Below are 26,450 nucleotides of genomic sequence, written 5' to 3' on the forward strand. Positions count from 1 at the left end.
TTAAAGCTGAAATAATGAGGAATGCTTTTTAGACGAAGATGTTAAATAGAGAACAAGGAATAATCACCCTCAAAAAGAACCAGAACTCGAGCCTAGAATCTTTGATACGCAGTTTGTTTCTTGATCTAACTATATCTGTGTGTTTTTCTTATATTCATGTTATTTGGTGAGTTGATTTGAAGAAAGTAAATCAATAATACAAGTGGATGGAATGGATTGGAGAATCATAGGTACAGAACCATTTAGAAGATATCTTTATATATCCCCTTGTGGTACAGAACCTATTAGAAGAATGAAAGGAATGATTAAAAGAACAAATTTGGTCTATATACTTTCGTCAAACTACCTAGATAACACTATTATATACCTCTTCACTAACAGAAATAAAAAAATGCCCTAGGTTGATATTGAACCCATACCTCATTGATGAAAGCTCTCTAACACTAACCAACAATCTATCAACAAAGATACATTTTCTTTTTTCCAGTCAGTCTGCTTCCTTCCACAACACCTGCAAAAGAGTTGCATCTTAATCTATCTCATAATTGTTTCATTGAATATTAATAGACGCATATACTAAAAAATATACGCATTTTGTCTGTGAAAAATCCCATGCTTTGCACATCATGCTCCTCTGTTTACTGTTATTTTGACATTCACTTGGATGTTAAAACTTAGCTTTATATGTTTGGGTTCACAGGCAGGTGTGTGAGAATAGTGGTGTTCACGTGTGTTCGATGTGTAACGCAACTCTAGTGTTGCGTTTAGGATTGAACCAAGTACCTGTAGATATTATTGGGTGATGTAGCTATTCATCTTTCAGATGGTTATCTCTTGCTTGGCCTAAATGTGATAAATGCAAGAGGTTAAATTTAAAGGAATGTCGATAGAAGTTAACTTAGGTTAGGTAAGGGTTATATACTCTCCATGACTGAATCGATATGGATTGGTTTAATAAAAGTTATTACTTGCCTTACAAATAGATGAAGATTATTCCTATACTTGTCCTCTCAAATGTCACTTGTCTGACCTCCCTGTCAGACATCGATTCAATCACACACCATTGTCCAATAATCGTCCTTCACATTGCTTCTATCTCACAATCTGCAGACCTTACTCTCTCTCTCGTATTCTCGCCAACTGATCACAACTCCTGACAATTCCAACACTCAAAGCCTCTTCGTTTTCCAATTCAATATCCTCACGTGTCCTCATTGCTTATTATGCGTTCTTATATCTGTTTCCTACTATGCTAAGAATGACATAAAACTTGTAATTTCTATTTAATGCCTTGGATACTATACGCTCCTCTAACCCCTAAAGAAAATCTTTTGATTTTCACTTAAAGATGAAAGAGTTAAAGTTGATTTCCATATCCATCCTTTCTATGGAAATATTTCTTTTAATATAAAATATAGTCTCAGAATTATTTTGAATTAACATACCATAACCGAAAATATGTAATTTGATTAATATAATTTTTGAAAAAAGGGGCAGGATTAGAGAAAAATAGACAATAAATAAACAAAATAAATAAACAATACTTGTGAGCGTATGGAAGTTGAACACTGACATGTGAGTTTGTGGTGCTGACTCATGTATGTAATGACTGAGAGACTTATGTCACACACGTTGAAGTTATGAATGTCCATGCATAAAATATGTTAACACACACGACGTTATATAATTATAATATAACTGTTCCATCAGTATTGACCTAGTTGAAAGGTTTATGTCACTGAAACACACTAAAGAGGTTGTATGTAATCAAACCTATAAACACTGACACTGCACAACGTATTTACAAAATCAGAAAATTTGTGATACTTATCCGAGTTACACTTGCACACATATGTCATATTATCGATGTAATTTTCACAGTCTCTTACTTTAGTGTATTATGTAAATATCGCTGTCGTTTTCATTTATAATGTATGACAACTATCACAGTAAATATTTAATTAGAAAACTTGAAGTTATTCAAAATATATACATTTTATCAGTAACTGTCCTAGAGTAATAATATATGTACATGAATTTATGTATTTGAAAATAAGAATATAATAGTGTTCCATATAAGAAATCACTAACCTTTGTCCATAGAATAATCCTTGAGTGATCTTGATTATCACAAAAAGTTTAAGTGAAATACCAAAGTTTTATTCCTATAAGAGCATTTAATAGTATCTGCCCATAGCAACGAAGTTTCTTCTTGAACCAAACCAAGTATATATATGTACGGTACTAGTTCCTTGTGACCGTGAAACACGTTTTCCACTTTGATGCATTAACTTTGCAACTACAAATATTGTCATATATGAAAACATTCAGTCGAGAACTGAATATCGTTGAATTATGAATGGGAAATATATAATTTTATGTAAATATTCCGTCAAATAGATGTATGATGATAGATGTATTATCAGAGTTGAATATCAGGTCTCACTATCAATTGACTTTAGTAGGAGTTAATTAGAATAAAATGAAGGAGATCCGTGTTAAACGATTTCGTGCTTATCAACTGATTTCACTGAACTGCCTAATTAAAACTGATGAAAGGTATAATTAAATTCATGTTTCCACGTGTCAAAAATTTAAAAGAAAAATCTCAGAAATAAAATTCTTACGAAATTCATATGAAAGGTTGTAGATCAAAATAATTCCAGGTGTAAATCGTGTTGATTTCTTATTTTTCCAAGATGTTATGTCTGGACGTTGACATCTATGAAAAATATGAACTGAGGACTTTCAACATGGTTTCGTAATATTGTTAAAATGTTCATTTCACCGTTAAAATTTGAATTATTTGTGACGGACTTCAGGTAGGTTTTGGAAAGGAAATTTGCATAATATACCGAACAGGCATTTCCTCCTGATTGTTAGTGTAATGTTGTTTGTGAGAGAACATAGTATGTTGGTATGTGTAGAGGTTTTGTTTAGAGAAGGGCGTCTCTAAATCGCCCTTATTTTAAGAATGTAGTACTGTAAATAATACAATTATGAATAATTTTGTAGTTGAGGGTTGTTGTATTTTAGGAAATGGAATTTGAGAAGGAGTACCGATTCAGTAATAACATTTAGTCTTACTATAAATTACCCAAATTTTAATTAATGCCATTATTTACACACCAAATATAATGAGAATCTTGAGAAGAGAAAACATAAATATAACTACTAATAATTACTAAAAGCAAACTGAACTTTACATATGAATGGAATGTAATGCTGTAAATACTCTTGAAGGTTTAATGAATGTATTCTGTATTATACTGCAAATTTCAATTATATTTGATTTCTGAAAATATATGAACGCTTAAATTGACTGAAAATATTTATCAATAACAATTGAATTGAATGAAATACTTTTAGAATTACTCAAAAAATAATGTGTTGATCAATCGTCTTTCTGTTACTATAATATTGATAAAATATCGTTATTAATAAAGATAAAATGTAAAATTTCCTTTGCACTGGCTAATATTGTCCACATAAATTGAAATACATAAGATAATATTCTAAGAAGCCGAAATCTCGTTGTCCATTATTGACTCTTTTTCCCATAATGATATTGTTATCAGTCTAACAATGTTAAGAAAATAATAATATAGAATTGTGTACATAATAAAAATAATTAACAATTCGTAGTGTTTAACTATGTAATATGCATCTGCACCTCATATTAAATTATATAAAAATGAAAATTTAATTCCAATACAGATTCTTTGTCTCGCAAAAAATATCGTTCTGAAAAGATGTTGTATCCTTGTGGTTTTTTTCATAAGCTGATATTTCTTGATCGACAATTTTACTCAGTTCCCCATGTAGTCTGGAATGTGGGATATCTGATGTTTAATTGCAGAGTGAAATCTTTTTCAAGAAAACATTTTCTTCAGTCGATGTGTAAAGATATCGTTGCAGCAAGATACGAATAGAATGCCTGATTTGCATATTTCTTCAGTTGTTCTGTCTTCCTGAAAGTAATTCAAGTTTCTCCATTGCTTAAGGAGGAAGAAAATTTCCGTTGCACCCGTGTTGTACTTTATCCTTTTGCTGATGATAGATAATTTACCAGGAAGACGATCAAAGCTGATTTACGATATCGTTTTCAGAATATGAAATACATGTGAGGGAAATTTTATTGTAGTGGGGTTTTACATAACGGAAAAATATCTTTGGAAATACTATAATCAACTTGATTATAACATTCATTAAACTAATTTTAAAGTGATATTGGAATGAAATATCCAGAATTAGATGGATCATTGTAATGTTCATGTTTAATGAAATATATTTTACTTCTTCAAGGCTGTCATAATTCATCTGATGACTGTATCGTTGAATTGTTAATAAAATCTGACAAGTGGATGCTGATAACTCATGATCGTAACTGCATGTGTAAAACACTACTTATATTTGCTATTCTCTTAATTGACTTAGTAATCTTCCTATTAAATTTCAAATCTAGCTTTTACGTAAATTTATATAAAAGAGGTAAAATAATTAAAGCTCAATGTAAAATGCATTTAAATATTAAAATATTCTTAATATTTATATTATTGCCATCTGATCAATTTAATTTGAACAATATGACTATACAAGAACAAAAATATTAACTATTATTTTCGTATTATTTTTTTATAAATATATTATAATTCTTTATATCGCAATACTTTAGTTATTATTGATCTGTGCTCGTTTAATTGAATAATTTTCTGGCTGTACGCATACTCAGCTCTTATTGTTGTAACTGCTCTCTTTATTCTTAGATATATTCTATATCATCTGATATTTTTGTCATTTAATTAGTCATTAAAGTTATAATTGTAATTATTACTTAAATTTAACCATTACAATTGAAATATTAAAATGTGAAATATTTTAAACCCTATTATGACTAACTGCGCTAAATCATAGGTAATTTTATTTCTCAGTTTTTTTACCAAATTTGTTTAACACATTGTATTCATACAAAAATACTAATGTATATTATCAACTTACACTGTTTATCTTTTGTAGTTCAGAGAAAATATTTCCATCAGTTTCCTGCATGCCTACAAAACCAGAGGAAAATTCCTTGAGCGCAATTTATATTCATCACCATTCCCTTTGTTCACTATTTGGGAATTCAATATATTAATTATTATTATTATTATTTTCACGCGTAATTGTACATGTTGTTCATTGTTATGAAACCTTGATGTCTACGAATTATAACTAATAATTTTAGGGTGGTAATAACTAGCTTTACACTACCTTGTTATTATTCAGTGCTTAATAATAATATTTCACATAATTTTAGTGTGTTTTCATTTTCAATAAAAATATTTGCAAGATGGAAAATTTATTTAGTGCATTAGATGTAGTGAAAAGTAAGTTATGCACAGTGCAAAAGGTATGTTTTCACTCATTCACTCATGACTGTCCCTGTTCTTGATTCCCATCATCAACATGTACTATCTATCTCCGCTATCGTGTTTCCAAGCGTAGTACTTCTTCAATCTCTGGACCGAAGTTGAGTCTGTCCACGTTTTGTCTTCAAGTCCACTATTTAAACATTGGGATTTTCCTTTGCCATAAATTTACCAGGTCATTTAAATACACCAGGGAAACATTTAGCTGTTGTACGCTATGACTACCATCAAATATTAGAACCAATTCTCCTGGCGTATATTCAATGGACTGGTGACGTTTATGGTAATACTTTCTTGCTTGTCGGTGGCGTTCCTGTAGACTCTCATAAGCTGCTTCTCGTGCTTTTTCAAGAATCGTGAATGGAGCGAATTTCAGATGGATTCCGCATTTATTCTTTAAATAAACTAGTAGTGGTAGTGGGCCAACAGAAAATGAGGCTCGGTGAGGCTCGCCTTAATGGATTTTTCGTGTAAGGCATGAGCCTCATTTTCTCGCAGTGTTGCCAACACCTTACTCGAAAAAATCACCAAGGTTTTTTTTTGGGGTCTAACGTAACCTAAAGCAAGGAGCTGGCAATCTTGCTTGAGGTTTTTTAATGGTTTGCTCTTGTAAGGCATAAGCCTTATTTTCTCGCAGTGTTGCCAACACCTTACTCGAAAAAAAATCACCAAGGTTTTTTTTTCGGTCTAACCACCTAAAGCAAGGAGCTGGCAACTTTGCTTGAGGCTTGGTTTACAGTGCATAAAGCAAGGAGCTGGCAACCTGGTGGTTTTGCCATAGCTTTTTACAAAAAAAGAGAGTGGAGAGAAAGAGAGGGAAGAGATAAACAACCGACAGCCTACCTACAACTTTTTTTTGGTCTAACCTAACCTAAAGCAAGGAGCTGGCAACTTTGCTTGAGGCTTGGCTTACAGTACATAAAGCAATTTTTGCCAACCTACATATACTAAACAAGGAGAGTTGGTACTGCCGTAAAAGAGAGAGAGGTGGGTGGATGGCAACACAAGCGCGCGCGTGTGTGTGCGTGTGTGCGTGTGTGTGTATAATATGTAGCATTATTAACTAGAGTGTGTTGGCAATTTACTTCCAACTAAAAAAAATAGAGATGCCAACGTTGCTGTAAGATGAAGAGAGAGAGAGAGACCTACGGCTGGCAACAGTAATAAGCGAATGCGCCATATCGTAATTTTCCAACTCCGTATATCGTGATTTTTGTAAACCTCTCTCGGGGAAACGATGTGCCACACACACACACACGCGCGCGCGCCGTATTCTTAAATAACTAACAAGAACAATGAATCTTTTTGGCTTCCGCAAACAGATCAACATGGAGACTGCACCGCCAAATTTCAATAACCTCTTACCTTCCGTGTTATCTAAACTCAATGGTTTACTGATCGTTCACTTCAACAGCATTTGGACGAAACTGAATGACGATGTGGGCAAGATGTTTTATGTTTTTAATAACAATTTACATTTCTACGAAATTCCGATCGATGGGAAACTTCAAATCACCGTGAATCCGGTGAACGCAGGCGAAATCAAAATTTCTACCGGCAAGAATATTTTTCGAATCAAGCACGACAAGATGCTTTCTAACATTACGTACGATGTTTCCGCAGGAGATTACCTGTACGTGGAACTCCTCGGAGATTACGACAAACTTATTCCTCTCTTCGTAGAATTACGAATCGTCTATCCTATTATAAATAACCGTTAACCAAAAATGCCTAACGACATTTTCGGCAACACCAAGCGTGTAGACCATGCAGAAGAGATTCTCATGTTGGACATTCGAGTTAAGAAGTTGAGGACCGATTTGATCGCTTTGCAGGAGACCTTAAACAAAAGTTTAGAGTCGGAAATTGCCACGCTCCAAACGCAATGTCTCGACCCCATTCTGAAAATTGATTCCGAACTGAAGACGCTGATAAAAAATTATATCGACGTACCTTCTTACGACAGCGTTCAAAATATACAATTGAGCGTGGATTCGCTTCAAAATGATTTGGCCAAATTACAGCAATTTCAATCGAAAAATGAACATTTGGAAAAATTGAAACTCGAAATCGAAGAACGAACTTCCGCAATAGAAAAGAATTTATCTGAACTTCAAACCGTCGTGAACGATATAGACGCAGAACGCTTGCATGTCGTCGTTTCCAAATTACAAGAAGAATTCACCGGCACGTTGGAAGAAATTAAATCCAAGTTGCAGACTTTGGAAGATACCATGACGAACCTACCATCGTCGGACGAACTGCAGGTCATCGGTTAAAGCGTCGCGAACATAAAAATTCAATTGGAGGCGTATCGAGATTTCGAACACATTCAAACCACCATCGCTACGCTTCAGGCGTCTCTGGAATTGATCAACGAAGAAATTAAAAATATTCACGCTGAAGCGAGAGCGTTGACGAGCATTCAAGACACGTTGAGCACGGTTCAGCAGAAGATCGAATATTTAGAAAATTTGAACGTCGAAACGAATCTCGCTCATTTTCATCACGTACTCGACAACATACAGGGTGACTTGGAATCGTTACGGACGAGCGTGCCTTCGAGCGAAGATTTGGAAAAATTGAAAACGGCGGTGACGGCACTATCCGATTCGAGCGACATCAAAAGTTCGTTGAGTGAACTCGAGAGTAGGGTGGCCAATCTCCCCACCTCCAAAGAATTGCACGCTTTGAAAAGAAACATATCTCGAATGCTGAAACGACTAGAAACGGAAACGGCGAACGTGGAACAGATTCGAGACGAAATTAGTTCGCTGGTGTCGACGCTGCCCACTTCGCAGAGCGTCGCCGACCTTCACACGCAGTTTACAGAGATGCGAAGCATCGTGAACGATCTTACCGAGAAGAGCTCGAAATTGAATCAAGTCGAGAACCTTCAGAACATCGTCGTCAACGTCAGAGATCAAGTTGGAGTGCTGGAATCCACGCAGGAATCGACGCTGGCCTCTTTCGGTGCCAAGTTGCAAGAACTCAACGAAAACTACAAGCAGTTGAACGTGGAAGTGAAAATCAAACCGTCGTTTTCTACCGTAACGGATACCATAATCGAGCATTTGCTGCCCATCGAAAATAAACTCGGACAAGTTCACAGTAATCTCGTCACCTTCGACACTAAATTCGCCAAATTGTTCACCTTGCAAGCCATCGAAATCAACAGCGTTCCCAATCAACAGAGAATCTCCACGTTCGTCGAAGGTAACAAACTGTACATGTTGCATCCTTATCATCCGTACTACAAGTTTCTCCTCGATGGAACAATTCAGATAAACGAATTTTCGTACTGGTCTCACGGCAGAAAAGCTAGCGTTCCCACCATGACCTTAATATCGAATCGTGGTGTCCAGAAAGCAGGAAACATTCCTCTGGCACGTTGGAAAGAAACGCGCAACATATATGAAATACACGAAGACGAAGATCTCACTGTTTTCGACGTGAGTGCCGGCGATAAGCTGATCATTCAAAACGCGAGCGAGGTGCCACCTTCTTTGAATCCCATCACGCTGGTGCTTCTCTTGAAACGTAATATCTAAACAAAAAAAATGTCTAGGCAAGCCATCGTCGAAGAATTGCATAAACCTGCACGCCGCAACTACGAACGTTTGGCTGTGGTAACCAAGGACATCGACGACCTCTGTCAAAGCGACCTCGTGGAGATGAGCAGCGGCAATTTGAAAAACGTACATAAATGGAACAAGGGCAACAAGTACCTTCTCACCGTCATAGACACGTTTTCGAAATTCGCATGGGCTCTACCTTTGAAGGCGAAAACGGGATCGTGCTTCGCGGAAGCATTCAAATTAATTTTTCGCGAAAGCGGCAGACGACCTCGGTTTCTGCAAACGGACAACGGTAAAGAATTTTACAACGCCGTATTCCAAAAGTTTATTCAAAAACATGGCATTCGACATTATTCGACCTTCAGTCACATCAAAGCCAGCATCGTGGAAAGATTCAATCGAACCTTGAAAACACACATGTGGAAACGATTCACGCTTCGGGGAAATTACAAATGGGTCGACATCCTGCCGGAACTCGTCGACACCTATAATGATACGGTACACAGAACGATAGGCATGAAGCCAGTTGACGTTACCAAGTCTGACGAGCAGCGTTTAATTTCTACAGTTTACTGTCCAAAGTACACGCCCACGACAAAAAAAGCTAAATACAAAATTGGAGACCGGGTGAGGATCAGCAAATTCAAACGCACCTTCGAGAAGGGGTTCACAAAAAATTGGAGCACGGAATTCTTTACGGTGGTTCGAGTTTTACCCGGAAACCGACACACGTATATAATAAAAGATAGTAGCGGCGAGATTTTGAAAGGAAGATTTTACGAAGAGGAACTCTCTAAAATGAAACACCCCGACACGTACCTCATCGAGAAAGTATTGCGTAGGAGAGGTGACAAACTGTTTGTCAAATGGCTGGGACTTCCGGAAAAGAGTTGGATCGACGCGAACGAAGTGATCTTGTGAGTACGTGGAACGTGGTGAAGCGTCTACCGGATCCGGAAAGTCAAACGAAGAAAAAGAACGGCGAGTTGCTTCCCGACAGCATCCGCTGTCTGATCGTAGGTCCTTCGGGGTGTGGGAAAACGACACTGCTCGTGGACAATTTTCTCCTCGCACCGAATTGGTTAGATTGGAAGAACAGGCACCTGTACGTGTTCTCGAAAAGTTTGGAGCAATCCAAATACCAGCAACTGATGAAACTGTACGATGGTCTGGACATTGCAACGTTCGCATCGGAAATAAAACCACTCGACGATTGTCGTGAAAATTCAGTTGTTGTGTTCGACGACGCCATCCTGGAAAATCAAAATGAAATTCGCAACTTTTTCACGCAAGGTCGTCACAAAGGAATGGATTGTTTCTACCTAGCTCAAACGTTTTCCAAAATTCCAAAACAGTTAGTACGCGACAACGCTAATTTCATATGTTTGTTTCGTCAAGATCACACCAACCTCAAGCACGCGTACGATGACTACGTAGGCGGAGACATGAACTACAATCAATTTTCGGAACGCTGCTGCTCTACTTGCTGGAACGGTGACGATTTCGGATTCGCGACGATCGACATGACGAGGAAACCCAACGACGGAAAATACAGAAACAAAATCAACGACTTTCTAAACGTTGCAACGTTGTGAGAAACGAAGTGTATAAATAACGTCATGACGAAACGAAAAATCGAGGACGAAAATCTCAAGTTGCGAAAATACCTCGCGAAACGCTTCAAAGGTTGGAAATCCGAGAATCGCGGATTCTACGAAGAGAAGAAACGTCAGGATCAACCTGTGATCGATGCCATCAGCGGTCTAGGTAAAGAAATTAAAAGTGTCACGGAACAAAATAAAAATTTGATCAACGAACTCGTACCGCTCGCAGCTAAAAGTTACGCCGTACCCACGCCCATTTCGAGCATTCCTTCGACACCGTTCGAACTGAAGGATGCACCGGCACGACGCCGAGCTATAGGTAGCACGTCGTCGTCTTCGGATAAAATCGAGTTGGGACCTTTGGCGCGAGACTACCTGAGTACGGGGAAATTCGACAAGGATGAAGTGTTCGGATTGTATCCCAGCATGGAAACCAACGAAGGCGGTGGTGTGGTGTGGAAGATTGGGAAATCGAAGGTGACCTTCGAAGGCAACGACATTAAAGTCAATTTAGGCGAGAAGGATAGTTGGACCAGGTATCCGGGTACGGTGGGACTGTGGGAACTCTTTGCCAAAAAGCAGCCGAAAGATTACACCGACGAAGATTACCAGAGTTACAAGGAAATTCTGATCATGACGGATGCCTTGTACCAGAACAACGACGCCTCGCAGAATAGGGTGAAATCGAGCAGCGGCGAGAAGTACAAGAATCTCATCAAACCGATTTGGAACCAGGTGAAAACAGGCAGCGGCGTCAAACGCTACAACACGCTACCCAAAGAATTCGTTTGGGTGGACGACGTTAGGAAACTCGTGGACCGATTGTTGGTGATAGCCGGCGAAGAGAATGCAGGCAACCGTAATTTCTACAACGAGAAGGTTGGCATCGTGGACATGATCAGCACGAAACTTTCCAACTTCATCGTGAACGACGACAAGGGCATAGGTTACCTGATCAAAATCATGAACACGCTGCCTCCGAAATTTTGGAACGTGGCCGAAGGAAAGGGGCTCGTGAACGACATCATCAACAAGTTACCTTTCGAGATGCATCTACCTGGCTACCAGTACTGCGGACCGGGTACCAAACTCGAGAAAAGATTGGAGAGAGGAGACAAGGGTGTGAATCCGTTGGACGCCGCATGCAAAGATCACGACATCGCCTACAACACCACGCAGACGGATCTGGACGCACGTCACGAAGCAGACAGAAAATTGGAGCATGCAGCTTTAGAAAGGTTCGTGAGCAGAGACGCATCGTTGGGTGAACGGGTCGCCGCACTGGGTACCACCATCGCCATGAACACGAAACAAAAATTGGGGTGGGGTATATAAATAACATCCAGTAAAAAAAAAAACTTGATATATAAATAACACACATCATAAAAAAATATTCTTCGGTATATATAAATAACACACATAGTGAAAAACAATTAAATTTCTCTCTAACACTCTGAAATTTTTTTGATATGACGACTGAAAAAATGAGCGATCTCCAAGCATTAAAACAAATGCTAAATTTGTCAGTCGAGTATGTAAAAATTCAGGAATTGGAAGTCGACAAACCTTACACGATAACTACCGGTTCAATCGTTTCTACCCAGTATGGTCCCAAGGTACGCCTGTTGCTCAACGCACAATACAGTCTATTTTTACCAGATCGATACGCTAACATGTTATCCGACGAGAAGCTATCTATTTTAATCGAGAACAAAACTCGAATCGTGTACAAGGGGACAAAGGAACTTCTTGGCAAGAAAACGAAGCACGTAATAGAATTTGTGTAACGACTGCGAGGCCGTAAAAAAAATCTCGGAACATTTATATATAAATAACATACCGTAAAAATAACACATAGAGCATCAACATGAAGCCCAAGGGTGTCGTGTACCAGATACCATACTCCAATCTTAAAAATCTAGGTACCCTCGATGGGTTACTCACCAAGAAACAACGCGAGAAGAAACGTTCTTGCTTGAGCAAAGGACACGGAATGAAATTACTTCTCAGCACACCTCAATTGATACGCTTGCAGCGTTCGCGGAAACAGCAAGAGGTCGGAGGTTTCATATTCAGCATCCCGGCCATCCTGGCAGCATTGGGGGCCGTTGGAAGTTTAGCCGGCGGTAGCGCCGCCATCGCGAAAACCGTCATCGACTCGAAGAAGAACAAGGCGGAATTGGAAGAACAGAAACGTCACAACCTGGCCATGGAGAAAAAAGAGGGAAAGGGTGTGATGAAAAAGTTTAAAAAAAAGAAACAACAGCACTCACCAACCGAGATATTGAATCTCTGATCGAACCGTTACAAATCAAACACTTCAGAGGAGTTTTCATGTCCGACTCGTTACCTTCAAGCGTTAAAAGAAGAGAATGCGGAGTAGTCAACTTGGACGGTCAAGAAAATCCAGGCACGCATTGGATATGTTACCACAAAAATAATGATAAAGCATTCGTTTTCGATTCTTTCGGAGGTGTTCCACCTACAAATTTAATTCATTATCTGAAGACGAACAAAACCTCTATATACTACAACGACGAACGCATTCAAAATTTCGAAGACGTGAACTGCGGCCATCTCTGCCTCTCCGTGCTCGCGTTTCTCTCTAAAATAAATAAGCCTACGATCGAGGATTTCCAGAAAGCATTGTGGAACCTCAAACAGCATCACTAGGATGGGCGTGTTCCATCTCACGAGCGAATCTTCAATCTTGAAACTCACGCTGCACGACGACATCGTCTATCCTAAATCCGTGGCTCTGCGTGCATTCTACAGCATGTACCTCATACCTAACGTCACGCAGCACAACAAAATTAGCGTTGGAAGCGAACACATCGTCGTCACGCCAGGCCAATACAATCTTTCCACTTTGCAAGCTCAATTACCCAAAGGCACGTACTTTTCTCAAAATTCGGTCACGCACAGAGTGGAAATCGTATCGGCGACGGAGACCGTGGACCTGGGCACCATGGGAGAACTTTTAGGTTTCGAGAATGACACAAAACTCGAAGCTGGCATCAAGCACACGGCAACCAACATTCCTAAATTCTTGGCCATAGAGACTCTGAACGTACACTGCAACGTGGCGGAAGGCATGATCACGAAATCTTCGGACGGATTATTAGGAAGTCACAAGCAGACGGGAATCATAGCCACTTTCAAACCAAGTTCCGAGTTCATGGAACCGATCATCTACACGCCCTCTTCGCCGATCTATTTTCCAGTATGTCGCAACCGCATAGACGACATAGAGTTGGTGGTGACGAACGAGAAAGGAGACGTGGTGGATTTCGCAGGTGCCACTACGACGGCCATCGTGGAGATCAACGTATAATAAATAACACACATAGTGAAATGGAGCAAATCGAAAGTTACGAATTGCAATCTTTCCCTCCCAACCGTCGCACGTTCGCCAATCTCAACGAAGCGAACAGGGAGATCGAATACGACGTGGACGTAGGGGATGGGTTTGTTCATCCTCACAGAGCGGACATCTACCTTCAATTCGACGTGGTGAAGAAGGAAAGCGGAGACGCGTTTCCCGCAGCAGCAAACTTGATACTCGTGAACAACTTCGTGCCTCACCTGTTCTCGCAGGTGGAGGTGAGGAAACACAACACCGTCATCGACAGAATAGATTATCCAGGCATCACGTCGACGGCAGTGGGAACGTTGAAATTATCCAAAACGGACGCAACGTACTATCAGGCCGGGGGATTCGAAGCCGGGACCAAAATATCGACGACAAGTCACACGGTGCTCTTTCCCATGCGTCTGCTGCCTGGTTTCTTCTCGGACTACAAGGAGATCATGTGGAAGGGAGGACTGCGCGTCACGTTTCGAAGAGCGGCCAACGACAAAGACGCACTGATGCGATACGCTACTTTGGGTCCGGACGGCACCACGCCGCTGCCCAACACTTTACCCGAAGCGGCCAAGTGCGTCATCCGGAGCATGGAATTGAGAATGCCGGTGGTGGAATACGAAACGAACTACGCCCTCAAGTACAAAGCGGAGATATTGAAAAGTCCGCAGGTGCCGATTCACTTTCACGGTTACCAGTGCGTGCAGAAGATGGCGTCGGGAAGTCACATGGAATTCGACGTGACGACACAGTTCAACAACATACAGTTCGACATGCCAGATTTCGTCGTTGTGCTCTTTCAGACCGGACGCGATAACGATCAGGAAAAAGATTCCAGCAAGTTCGACGACTGCAAGATCAAGAACGTTTATCTGAAGAACGGTAGGAACGAAGTGTTCCCGCGCGAGAATTACAACCTCGACATGACCAAAAACGATTACCTCAAACTTTACGAAGCTTACACGGCTTACAAACGCGTGACCGAGGGAAGCGTGGACGTGTACTACGCGCCCAGCAAATTCAAAACACGCAGGCCGATGTTCGTCATCAACACATCTAAGAGAAAGCAGGTGGTGGTCAACGATCGAACCATCATCTAGATCGTGTGCGAGTTCCACGACGCGCTGCCTGCCGATACTCTGTGCAGCGTCATCCTGATTGCAGATAAGTTTTTTGTGTATGATGTCAAAAATGAAAGAGTGACCGAACAGTTTTAAGTAAAAAAAAATCACATAATTCTCAATAAATTATACTGACCGCAGGTTCAAATATTAGATTAACCTGCAACGCAATGTTTAGGATGTACTGCGAGGAACACCTTCTTACATTTGTGAGAATAATCTGGAATAAAAAAATAATAAAAAAAAAACAAATTAATTTTGATGCATTTATAATAAATCACACTTGAACGCACAAAGGAACTTCCCCTTTGGCCCTGCGTGTGCCCCATATTCACCCCGTAGGGCGCGGCAGGGAGTTAGTCCCGCTAAAAATTCCAAACCACCACCTGTTTTTTTTTCGCATTTGAAGATAAACAAAATATTGTTTATATTTTGGCTATATTAAATTAGAACTTCTGTTACATGAATTGTTTTTTTTTTCATACATACATGCCATTTACCACATTCTAAGCTAATTTCTAGATGATGGTGGCCCCATGGGAGCGTGTGAATCCCACATTTCAGAACGCACCTCTTGTCGTCGCGTGCGTCCAGGGCAACCTTTCTCACCTGGTTGGTTGTCAACACATGGTCGACGCTCTGGATGTGCTGCTCCACTCCTGCAATTGACGTCCTATTTATAAGGGCTTTGACGTAATCCGCGAACTTGAGTAACTCTCGGACGACCCGCCTGTCCACACCCTTAGCCTTTTTCGTGATGGATCCTTCTGCCCGAATAGCATAGGTTTTGGAGCGAAGACCGGCATCCTCGAGAGGCACATCACCTTTCTTCTCGTCTTTGAGTTTGCCGGGCACCTTCTTGTTGCGAGCCAGGATGCCGTATCGGTTCGGCTGGGGATAGTTTGAGGTGTCGAAAAGGTTAACCAAAGATGGATCCGTGGCCTTGTCCTTGTACGCGTCGGCTGTGTGAACCTGATATATTAAACAGTCCGTGTCTATGTAGAGAAGCGAGATGTTGTGGTCGTAGTGTGCACGTAATATGTCGTAGTACGTCGCGAACATGTGTAGCTTGCTCAGATCCAGAACCGTGACTCCAACGTAGATTGGTTTGTTGACCCTCACCTCACCTCGATTCATGTGAATCAGAGCCAGCTGCTCATTGTAAATGGTCCCTGATTTGAATAACGGGTTTGCTACGAGCCTGCAACATTGTGCTTTGTTTGATATTAACCTCACATCCACACGATTTCGCACATTCTCCATAGTTTTCCCGAACACCGCATTGTTCATTAACTTGAAGAAATCGCGATCGAAATCAGAAGTGGCGACTGTACGATGTTCGGTGTTGAGCTCGATGTATGGCCTCATCCATGGAGAATGCTCGAACATCAAAACTCGATGTACCGTGCGGACGGTAACCCCTCGCTTCATCAACCACCGGAGGTTTTGGTAGTGCAGGACATAACGCTCTTTGGGCACGAAGTCCATGATGAGCTTTGCTTGGTTCGAGCCGGGTGGGCATTTGAATTCCGGGACTGGCGGAAGATCGCAGAACAAATCCTGCACCTTCTCGGAGAACTCGATGTCCACCTCGGCAAAAAATCCGCGTTCCGAATCGTCGAAACCTTCAACGTCGAAGTTGGAGGGATCGGCCCACTCGAAGCCTCCAAAGGGGATAGGCTGCATCATGCAGTATCCGTAGAGGTTGTTGACGTCCGTGTGCATGATGTAGCTGGACGGTTGCGAAGGGTCGTAACCGGTGGCCATGTGGTGATGGTTGGAGCGTGCGTATCGCAGCGGCACCTGGACCATTCCACCCCGCACGGCACGTTCCACGAACAGCATCATGTCCACGTCCGAAAGAAGCTCAAGCCTGATTTTCGTAAGAAGAAGCATGGCCGACCAAGCCAGTCCGGGAAGACTGTAAAAGTATGCAGGGTCCAGCTTGTAGATGGTCTTCGCAGTTGCACGAAACGCCTGGAACACGTCGGCGAGGAGCGTCACATCAAGTTTGAGGTACGCATCGTGGTAGTCCCCGAGATTTTGGCAATCCAGCTCGCGCCACATGGACTGAGCATGGTTATAGTCATCCTCAGATATGTCCGAGCCTCGCAGCTTGCTATAGAAGTTTGCTCGAGGAGGTAGCGACGTCTCCGCGAACTTGGTAGGGTCCGTGACGTATTCGTAGGGGTAGACCCCCTTACGCCTGAAGAGACCGGCGTCTAAGTTCGGAAAATTCGCAGAGGTGATGAGTGTTTGCTCGTCGCTGAGTTTCCCCGCGAGAGCATCGAGGCTTGCCGGGAGGAACCTCAGGGAGTCGAGGAAGCGAAGCTCGACGGTAGAGCGTGATCCCGGGATCGACACTCGTTTGCTCAAGCTAATGTAACGCTCCTCGTTCTGCGCCAGGACGTTGATTCGCATGTCGTCGTACCCCAAGTGATGCACCAGATGGTGGAAGTCGTATCCCGAGCCATTGTGAAAAAACACAGGGATGAAGCGCGGGTCCCGGGCCATTAGGTTGCATCCGTTGCACCAAGGACCAACATACCTACCGTTAAAGTGATCGTGGTGTTGGACTTTACGGTTGTTGGCAGTGTACTCCTCGACGCAGACAGGGCAAGCGATGGTCTCGTCGTGTCTACGTTGATCGTCGGGGGACAGTGGGAGCATAGGCTTGGGGGCCAACAGTACCTTCCCTATCTCGATGGCCTCGACAACCATCCTGTCGAGGAAGTGTTTAACGGCGTCGGGGCCGCGATACAAGTAGGGCTCGGGGGCGACGTGCTGGTCTCGTAGCACCACAACGTATGCGAAACTGGATGCCTCGTGGAGTTGGTAAGGGGTGGTGGAGGAAACTTCGGGATCGGGATCGCAAGTGGACAGGGGCTTGAGGAAGGCCTCGAAGTCCGCGATGATGATAGCGGGGTGCTCCACCATAGCTCCGTGCATGTGGAAACGCTCCACGGTGCCAGGTTTGGGCAAGACTGCCACCCCAGGCTCGTTGGCATCGCAATAAAGTTTGTGGCGAGCGAGCTTCTCTGCAGCGATGTTGGGACCTCTGATGCGCTGGTAATCCTGCTGTTCTCGGTTATCAAATATGGACAAGCACCTGCGACAAACTTCTATGTGGTGTTCGTGTTTGCTCCGTTGACTCGAAACAAGTCTAGAGAGGGAGCGAATGAGGGTGTAGTGGTGATGGGTTTCATCCTTGATGAGCAGAAGGTGAATTTCCCGAGCATCATCGTCGTCTACATCGTTCACCCGGATAGGGTACATCACATTTTTGTCGGTGAGGCCGTAAACGTTGATGGCCAACCGAGGGTTGTGTGTACGGGCCTCGAACTTGCGAATGTCCCGGACCTCCACCGGGTAGTCGATCCCAGCCATAGCATCTTTCAGTTCCGACTCGTAGGGTAGGTAGTGGTTAACTCGATGTGGTTGGTTTTTCCAGTGGACAGGGTGCAAAGCTGCAAGCACACACCATACGAAGCACTTGGCGTCACTGTTCTGAATGTTCAGGACGGCCTTCTTTGCCGCGATGGAAGGTGGTAAGGGGACGTAGCTGGAGGCGGAGAGAGGCGTAAACTTGCAAAGTTTGACTCACAGTTCGTGAGGCCCGCCACACAGCGAACCCCCCCCGCCCTCAGCTTCATGTTCTTCTTGTTTAACCACCAGCTCCTCGGCAAACTGGTTGTAGATGACCTCGAGGTTGTCGACATCCGCCAGATGCAGCGTCTTCGCCTTGGTGTTGTGGCAGAAGCTGTAAATTTCATCGGACGGCTTCTTGTACTGGCAACGTAGCGATGCGTAGAATTTGGTGGAGTGCGTTGCAAGCGCATCACCGAGGATGGAAATTATCTCTGCTCGCTTCTCCTCTAAAAAGCTACGAACGTCGCATAAGCCCTCCGAAGTGAGGACAAAATCCTCCAACAAACGCTCGAAAGCAGATTGGTTCGCTTTCGTCATACGCTTGACGCGTTTCGTGGGTGGTGCATTGATGGAGGCTGCTTCTGCCTTCCTCTTGGTGGAGGTCGAAGGCTGAGCCCCAGATGTACTTTCGCTTAGACAAGTAAGCTTATTCTTCTTGGCATACGCAATTGTGAAGCGTATATTGCATCCGGAACACAGTTCGGTGGCAGCCAAATGCTTGCCTGGCACGCAGGTGCGACAATGTCTTGCAAAATTTTTGCTTGATATGCTTGTTTTTTTGCACACAGGGCAACTTTTCATGGAGCGCATTTTTTTTGGGGGGTATGTTTATTTATATGTGATCTGTTGGTGGTAGAGTGTTTACGAAAAATGCCTTATGAGAAAAATTTTGTAAGCTAATTCTAATTAGCGTTAGTTTGGGGGTTTATTTATATATCTGTGGTGCTTATTTTTGTTATAAGTAAGTGTAAGTGGCAAGTAAGCTGGTGTCGCTTGAAGTTGGCAATAGAAATATTTTTCCCACACTTAGAGCACAGTTTGGTCGCACATATTTGTTTTCCCGGCACACAAGTACGACAGTGCCTTTGAAAATGTTTACTTGACACAGCAGTTTGGTACGTAAGGCAATTTTTTACAGAACGTATAATGCAGAGATTTTTTGGGGGTATGTTATTTAATATCCAATGCTGTGCAATGCAAAATATAATTCTTCACTTTTTTTTTAACTATTCTCTTAGACATTACTTGTTTGTTTTTTTCGCCAAATTATATGCTTCTAGTCTCCTATACAATACAATATACGTACAATATTGTCAACAGTATCATATTTGAGCAGGTCGCTTGTCACCTAAACACTACAGCTCACAGGTCGGTAAAATCTGACATGAAAGCAGATAATACGCTTATGTCTTATTTATATATAATTTTCACGGGCGTACAATATTGTCAACAGTATCATATTTGAACAGGTCGCTTGTCACCTAAACACTACAGCTCACAGGTTGGCAAAAATTCACATGAAAGCAGATAATACGCTTAAGTCTTATTTATATGTAATTTTCACGGGGCATACAATATTGTCAACAGTATCATATTTGAGCAGGTCGCTTGTCACCTAAACACTACAGCTCACAGGTTGGCAAAATCTGACATGAAAGCAGATAATACGCTTAAGTCTTATTTATATATAATTTTCACGGGCGTACAATATTGTCAACGGTATCATATTTGAGCAGGTCGCTTGTCACCTAAACACTACAGCTCACAGGTTGGTAAAATCTGACATGAAAGCAGATAATACGCTTATGTCTTATTTATATGTAATTTTCACGGGGCGTACAATATTGTCAACAGTATCATATTTGAGCAGGTCGCTTGTCACCTAAACACTACAGCTCACAGGTCGGTAAAATCTGACATGAAAGCAGATAATACGCTTATGTCTTATTTATATATAATTTTCACGGGCGTACATTATTGTCAACAGTATCATATTTGAGCAGGTCGCTTGTCACCTAAACACTACAGCTCACAGGTTGGCAAAATCTGACATGAAAGCAGATAATACGCTTATGTCTTATTTATATGTAATTTTCACGGCGGCGTACAATATTGTCAACAGTATCATATTTGAGCAGGTCGCTTGTCACCTAAACACTACAGCTCACAGGTTGGCAAAATCTGACATGAAAGCAGATAATACGCTTAAGTCTTATTTATATATAATTTTCACGGGCGTACAACATTGTCAACAGTATCATATTTGAACAGGTCGCTTGTCACCTAAACACTACAGCTCACAGGTTGGCAAAATTTCACATGAAAGCAGATAATACGCTTAAGTCTTATTTATATGTAATTTTCACGGGGCGTACAATATTGTCAACAGTATCATATTTGAGCAGGTCGCTTGTCACCTAAACACTACAGTTTACAGGTTGGTAAAATCTGACATGAAAGCAGATAATACGCTTAAGTCTTATTTATATATAATTTTCACGGCGGCGTACAATATTGTCAACAGTATCATATTTGAGCAGGTCGCTTGTCACCTAAACACTACAGCTCACAGGTTGGTAAAATTTCACATGAAAGCAGATAATACGCTTAAGTCTTATTTATATGTAATTTTCACGGGGCATACAATATTGTCAACAGTATCATATTTGAGCAGGTCGCTTGTCACCTAAACACTACAGCTCACAGGTTGGCAAAATCTGACATGAAAGCAGATAATACGCTTAAGTCTTATTTATATATAATTTTCACGGGGGCGTACAATATTGTTAAGAGCGTCAGTTTCCGTAGAGCTCTCTTTTCCATCTTCCCTCTATACAGTGAAGCTGCAGAAGACACAATTAGCTAACCTAGCATACAACATACTTTCCTAATTAATATGGATATTGTCACACATTCCTCTTATTTTATACTGTTGTAAATAGAAAAGATTATGTACGGTAAATGTTTTGTACATTATAGGGAAAAAATGCAAAATACCCCCCAACTTTAATTCGATCCACTTCTGAATCGAATTTTTACATATTTTCACGCCGGCACATATGTTCTATTTTGCTTCTTTTACTTGCCTTGCTTAATTAACTCTCGCTAATTAGCATTTTTTTGGAAGAAGTCAACTAGAACAACATATGGCGGTATGAGAAATATGCAAATCAAAGAATATTTTAGTAATATAAGGGCCCTAGCAATTAGCTTCGTCGACTAAGAGTACTCTTTTAAACATCTTCAGCTATCGTATTACTACGTGAAGACGTTTAAAATGTTTGGGTGTTGAAAAAGTTTGACCCTACTTTTTATTTCTATTGTTTGCTAATAGATGGCGCTGATAGTACCTCCTCTCTCTCTCTCTCCCCTCTTCTCCTCTCCCCCTCTTTCCCCTCCTCCTGTGGGTAGGCAACACCGACGAGGCTCGAATTATTATTTGAGGCTCGAAATCATTATTTGATGCTCGTCAGTGTTGCCAATTCCTATTTGTAAACCTTTACTTTTTTTTTGGTTGGGCACCACGCACTCCTGGCGGGGTTATGGAGGACAGGAATCCTAAAAAACAACAATTATTATTATTTTGTTTGTTTGTTTGTGTTATAATATAAGTGTGTGTGTGCGCGCGCGCGCGCGTGTGTGTGTGTGTGGCACATCGTTTCCCCGAGAGAGGTTTACAAAAATCACGATATGCGGAGTTGGAAAATTACGATATAGCGCATTCGCTTATTACTGTTGCCAGCCATAAATCTCTCTCTCTCTCTTCATCTTACAGCAACGTTGGCATCTCTATTTTTTTTTAGTTGGAAGTAAATTGCCAACACACTCTAGTTAATAATGCTACATATTATACACACACACGCACACATGCACGCGCGCGCGCGCTTGTGTTGCCATCTACCCACCTCTCTCTCTTTTACGGCAGTACCAACTCTCCTTGTTTAGTATATGTAGGTTGGCAAAAATTGCTTTATGTACTGTAAGCCAAGCCTCAAGCAAAGTTTCCAGCTCCTTGCTTTAGGTTAGGTTAGACCAAAAAAAAGTTGTAGGTAGGCTGTCGGTTGTTTATCTCTTCCCTCTCTTTCTCTCCACTCTCTTTTTTTTGTAAAAAGCTATGGCAAAAGCAGTAGGTTGCCAGCTCCTTGCTTTATGCACTGTAAACCAAGCCTCAAGCAAAGTTGCCAGCTCCTTGCTTTAGGTGGTTAGACCGAAAAAAAAACCTTGGTGATTTTTTTTCGAGTAAGGTGTTGGCAACACTGCGAGAAAGTAAGGCTTATGCCTTACAAGAGCAAACCATTAAAAAACCTCAAGCAAGATTGCCAGCTCCTTGTTTTAGGTTAAGTTAGACCAAAAAAAAAACCTTGGTGATTTTTTCGAGTAAGGTGTTGGCAACACTGCGAGAAAATGAGGCTCATGCCTTACAAGAAAAATCCATTAAGGCGAGCCTCACCGAGCCTCATTTTCTGTTGGTGCTCCGGCCCACTACCACTACTTAAACTAGTATCTGTATCTATATGAGAAGGACAACCGTTGATCAAAATTACATTTTCAAAAAGGAAGTTAGCTGCTGTCTAACTTGAAGTATCTGCTACTAATTCAGCAATTAAGAATCGAGTACCCTGATCGATTGCACTTAGTATATATTATGCCGGAGCAAACCACTTGGTGGAAACAGTCCGCTAAAATCAAAAGCAATTCTATTGAATGGTGTCTATGAGTTGAACTTTAGAAGTTCTCCATATGGCGTTCCTTTTATACGCTAACTCTGCTGACAAATTACTCTCCTTGACCATTTTCTGAATATGGTTCTTCATACATGGAAATTAAATCCTATCCAGTGAATGTTTGTATTTTTTTGTGAAGCCGTAATGCGCTCCTCCAGCTGGTAAACTATTTAATGTCTAAATAACAGAGTTGCGAAGTGACTTCGGTATGCATAATAATTTTTTAGTCGTATCTCCCAGTTTTCTTGCCTATAAAGAAGCCAATTTTCCATAACATAAGAACAGACTTGCCTCTTCAGGGAGGGGTTGGGTTGGTGTTAGCCCCTCGCCTTCATTTCCTTCTAAAATATTAATGATATTTCAAAATAAGTGTCCTCTCAGCAGAGTACATTTACCGATTCTACGGCATCCCAAGCAGATATCCTTTTTTCTAAGGCTTTAGCATACGTTGTATCATATTATGACGAATTTTTTGGATTCGATGGCGTTCGACGAAGTTTTAGTACAATTTTTACCGCAAATCTGTTTTCTCCACATCATCCTTTTTAGGTATGCTACGATCTTACGTGATATAACTTAACCTATTCACTTTTTACCAGCTTTTACGAGCTACGTTAACCTACAAGTGTTGTTTATTTTGTCTACGTCCTTTTTTTCTCACGAACGTACTTGATATAACTTAACCTATTCACTTTTCTTACGAGTTAGGTAACGTTCTGAGTTAAATTCCGATTTCCCCATCTGAATTAATCCATTACCTGCCACTACCTCAGGAATGCTAATTTTTGTGTTGAAACTCTTTTATTTAACTCATTTCTGACTGGAAAAGAAATACGTATTATAAAAATCGAATTTGATATTATAGTAATTATTTTATTGCTTCTTCTAATTATGGAGGCATTGGCGTGATATAGTACTAACACTAGACCATTACATTTCTCAAAGGTTTACAGAGTTACAGAGATGTCTACAGAGGAATTATACTATACATAATGTACATACATGATATCTGTAAAATGGTACTACACAGTTCACAAAATTGTACATAAGTCAATTGTAATCTATTTATGAGAATGGAAACGCCCAGATCACATTTAATGTAACATCACGTTAATTTTGATACATTTTGTTATTTTGTTCTTTTTACACAATTTGCATCTGGATTGTTTATTTGCTTGTTCTATGTAATGGTTAACACAATCAATTCGAACATATTCATTTATGGGTGCAGGCGGACCTGGACGAACAGATGGAATCCATCAAATTTCCTCACTTCTCCTAAGCGCTTTTCGTCACATCTCTAAGGAATACGAGCTGACGCATTGTGCCTTTGAGGGCTCGGTGCAGTCTCCAAGCTGCAACAACAGCCATATTTGAAGTGTTGCTAATGAAAGTCCACCACCACTTCTTTCCATTGATACGTGGTCGATATTGATTCAGATAACGATCCAAGGAATCCACTCCTCTTATATGTTCGTTATAGGAATCAAACAAATGTGGCTCCTGAACATCAATTTTCTTATGCTGAGATTTGCGGTATCGTTTAGCAAACGCTACTGGATTTGTCGAATCATAATTTGATGCAAGGCATACTACATGATTATCATGCTCTTTATGACACAAACGTCTCCAGTAGAACACACATCAGAGATTCATCTTTCCTCTTTCTTCATTTCTTTAGTGTCAAGTAAAGGACACTCTCCCCAAACATTTTCTCTTACTGCACTCAAAGCCCTGAAACATATTGACTTCAGTTCCAATAATAGTTCAGGGGATGTGAAGAAGTTATCGAAGAACAGTTGGTGGCACTCCGGTTTCTCAATACAGGCAATCAATTTCAACACAACCCTCTTGCCCAATGTAACATATCTTCTGTCTTCCTTTCCAACGTATGGATGGAAATTGAAAGTATAACCATCTGATGAAGCCAAAACCCACACTGTATATCCAAAACGGACAGGCGTCCGACGCATAAAAATTTTTGCTGAATGTCGTCCAGTGTAAGGTATCATTTCTTCATCTACACAAATATATTCTTAGAAAGTGCCAAACAGTTGAAGTTTCTTGAGAAACAAATACAAAACATTCTCATTTTTGATAATTTGTCACTTTTATCAATACAAGCATTGTTTGAAAGATAAACATTTTTTTTACACCACGAAATCTACCTCTTGACATACTATTGTGCACTAAAGGAATGCTGCAGTCATCAGCTTTGCTTCAGTATAAATCTTATTGTGGTAGCGAGTGGTATCCACTGGAAAGAATAATCCCCAATTTTTTTTTCAGATCACGAACATCGATCTGAAAGTTGCCATTGTTCTTTTGTTGTGCATATCGTAAGGTTTCATCTAGAAGATATCGCAAACTTTCATCATCAAAATAACTCTTAAATAATTGATACGGTGTTTCGCAGCTTAGTTCCGGATGATTATCATTCAAATTTGGGAGATTTCACCAGGAATGTGTCACACTTCACTTGCTTTTCTCCAATTAATTTCCTTTTCTTTCGCCTTAGTACGTTCATTTTCTAAACTTGTAATTTCATCTTCGGTGGTATAAACTAGAAAATCACCGGCAATGTCTTCAGGGACAGTGTCCAAAAGTTCATTATCATCAATGTTCTCTTCATCCGAAACAACTGCAGGCTCGGGAGGAAAACACACAATGTCTACATTAGATCCAAGTTCATCACTGTCTAAAGAGTCTAAGTAGTCCAAGGCCTCTTGCGTATGAAGAAACTTTCGAGGCATTGTCGAATTCAATCAACGCACAACAAATAATAGCGCACTCGTCAAAAGCGGACAACAGAACAAAACAAGTCAGTCTCACATGAGAGAGCAACTTCTAGTGCCACAGGTTGGTGGTTCCAGTAAATTCACAATTCACAATTCAAGCCAATGCTCGTACTTTGGGAACAGGAAAGGAAAATTCTGCTTATATCACAATACTACAATGCTCCCATTCTGGGAACAATAGACAAATATTCTCCCTTCTCTTACAATGGAACATTTTAGGAAATGTTTTCATTAAATAATGAAAATATAGATATATTGCTACAATTTCACTGACATAAGCAAAATGTGACGATATTATGGTTTAGAGATATATTTGTTTAAAAAAATCAATGTGTAAAACAAGATTTCCAACAAAATTGAAAAAAAAAATTAACCACAGGTACTTGAGAAGGTAATACAATTTTAATATTTTATTTACTTC

The sequence above is a fragment of the Lepisma saccharinum genome, chromosome 22 (assembly GCF_977018435.1).
Source record: "Lepisma saccharinum chromosome 22, izLepSacc3.1, whole genome shotgun sequence".
Taxonomy (NCBI): domain Eukaryota; kingdom Metazoa; phylum Arthropoda; class Insecta; order Zygentoma; family Lepismatidae; genus Lepisma; species Lepisma saccharinum.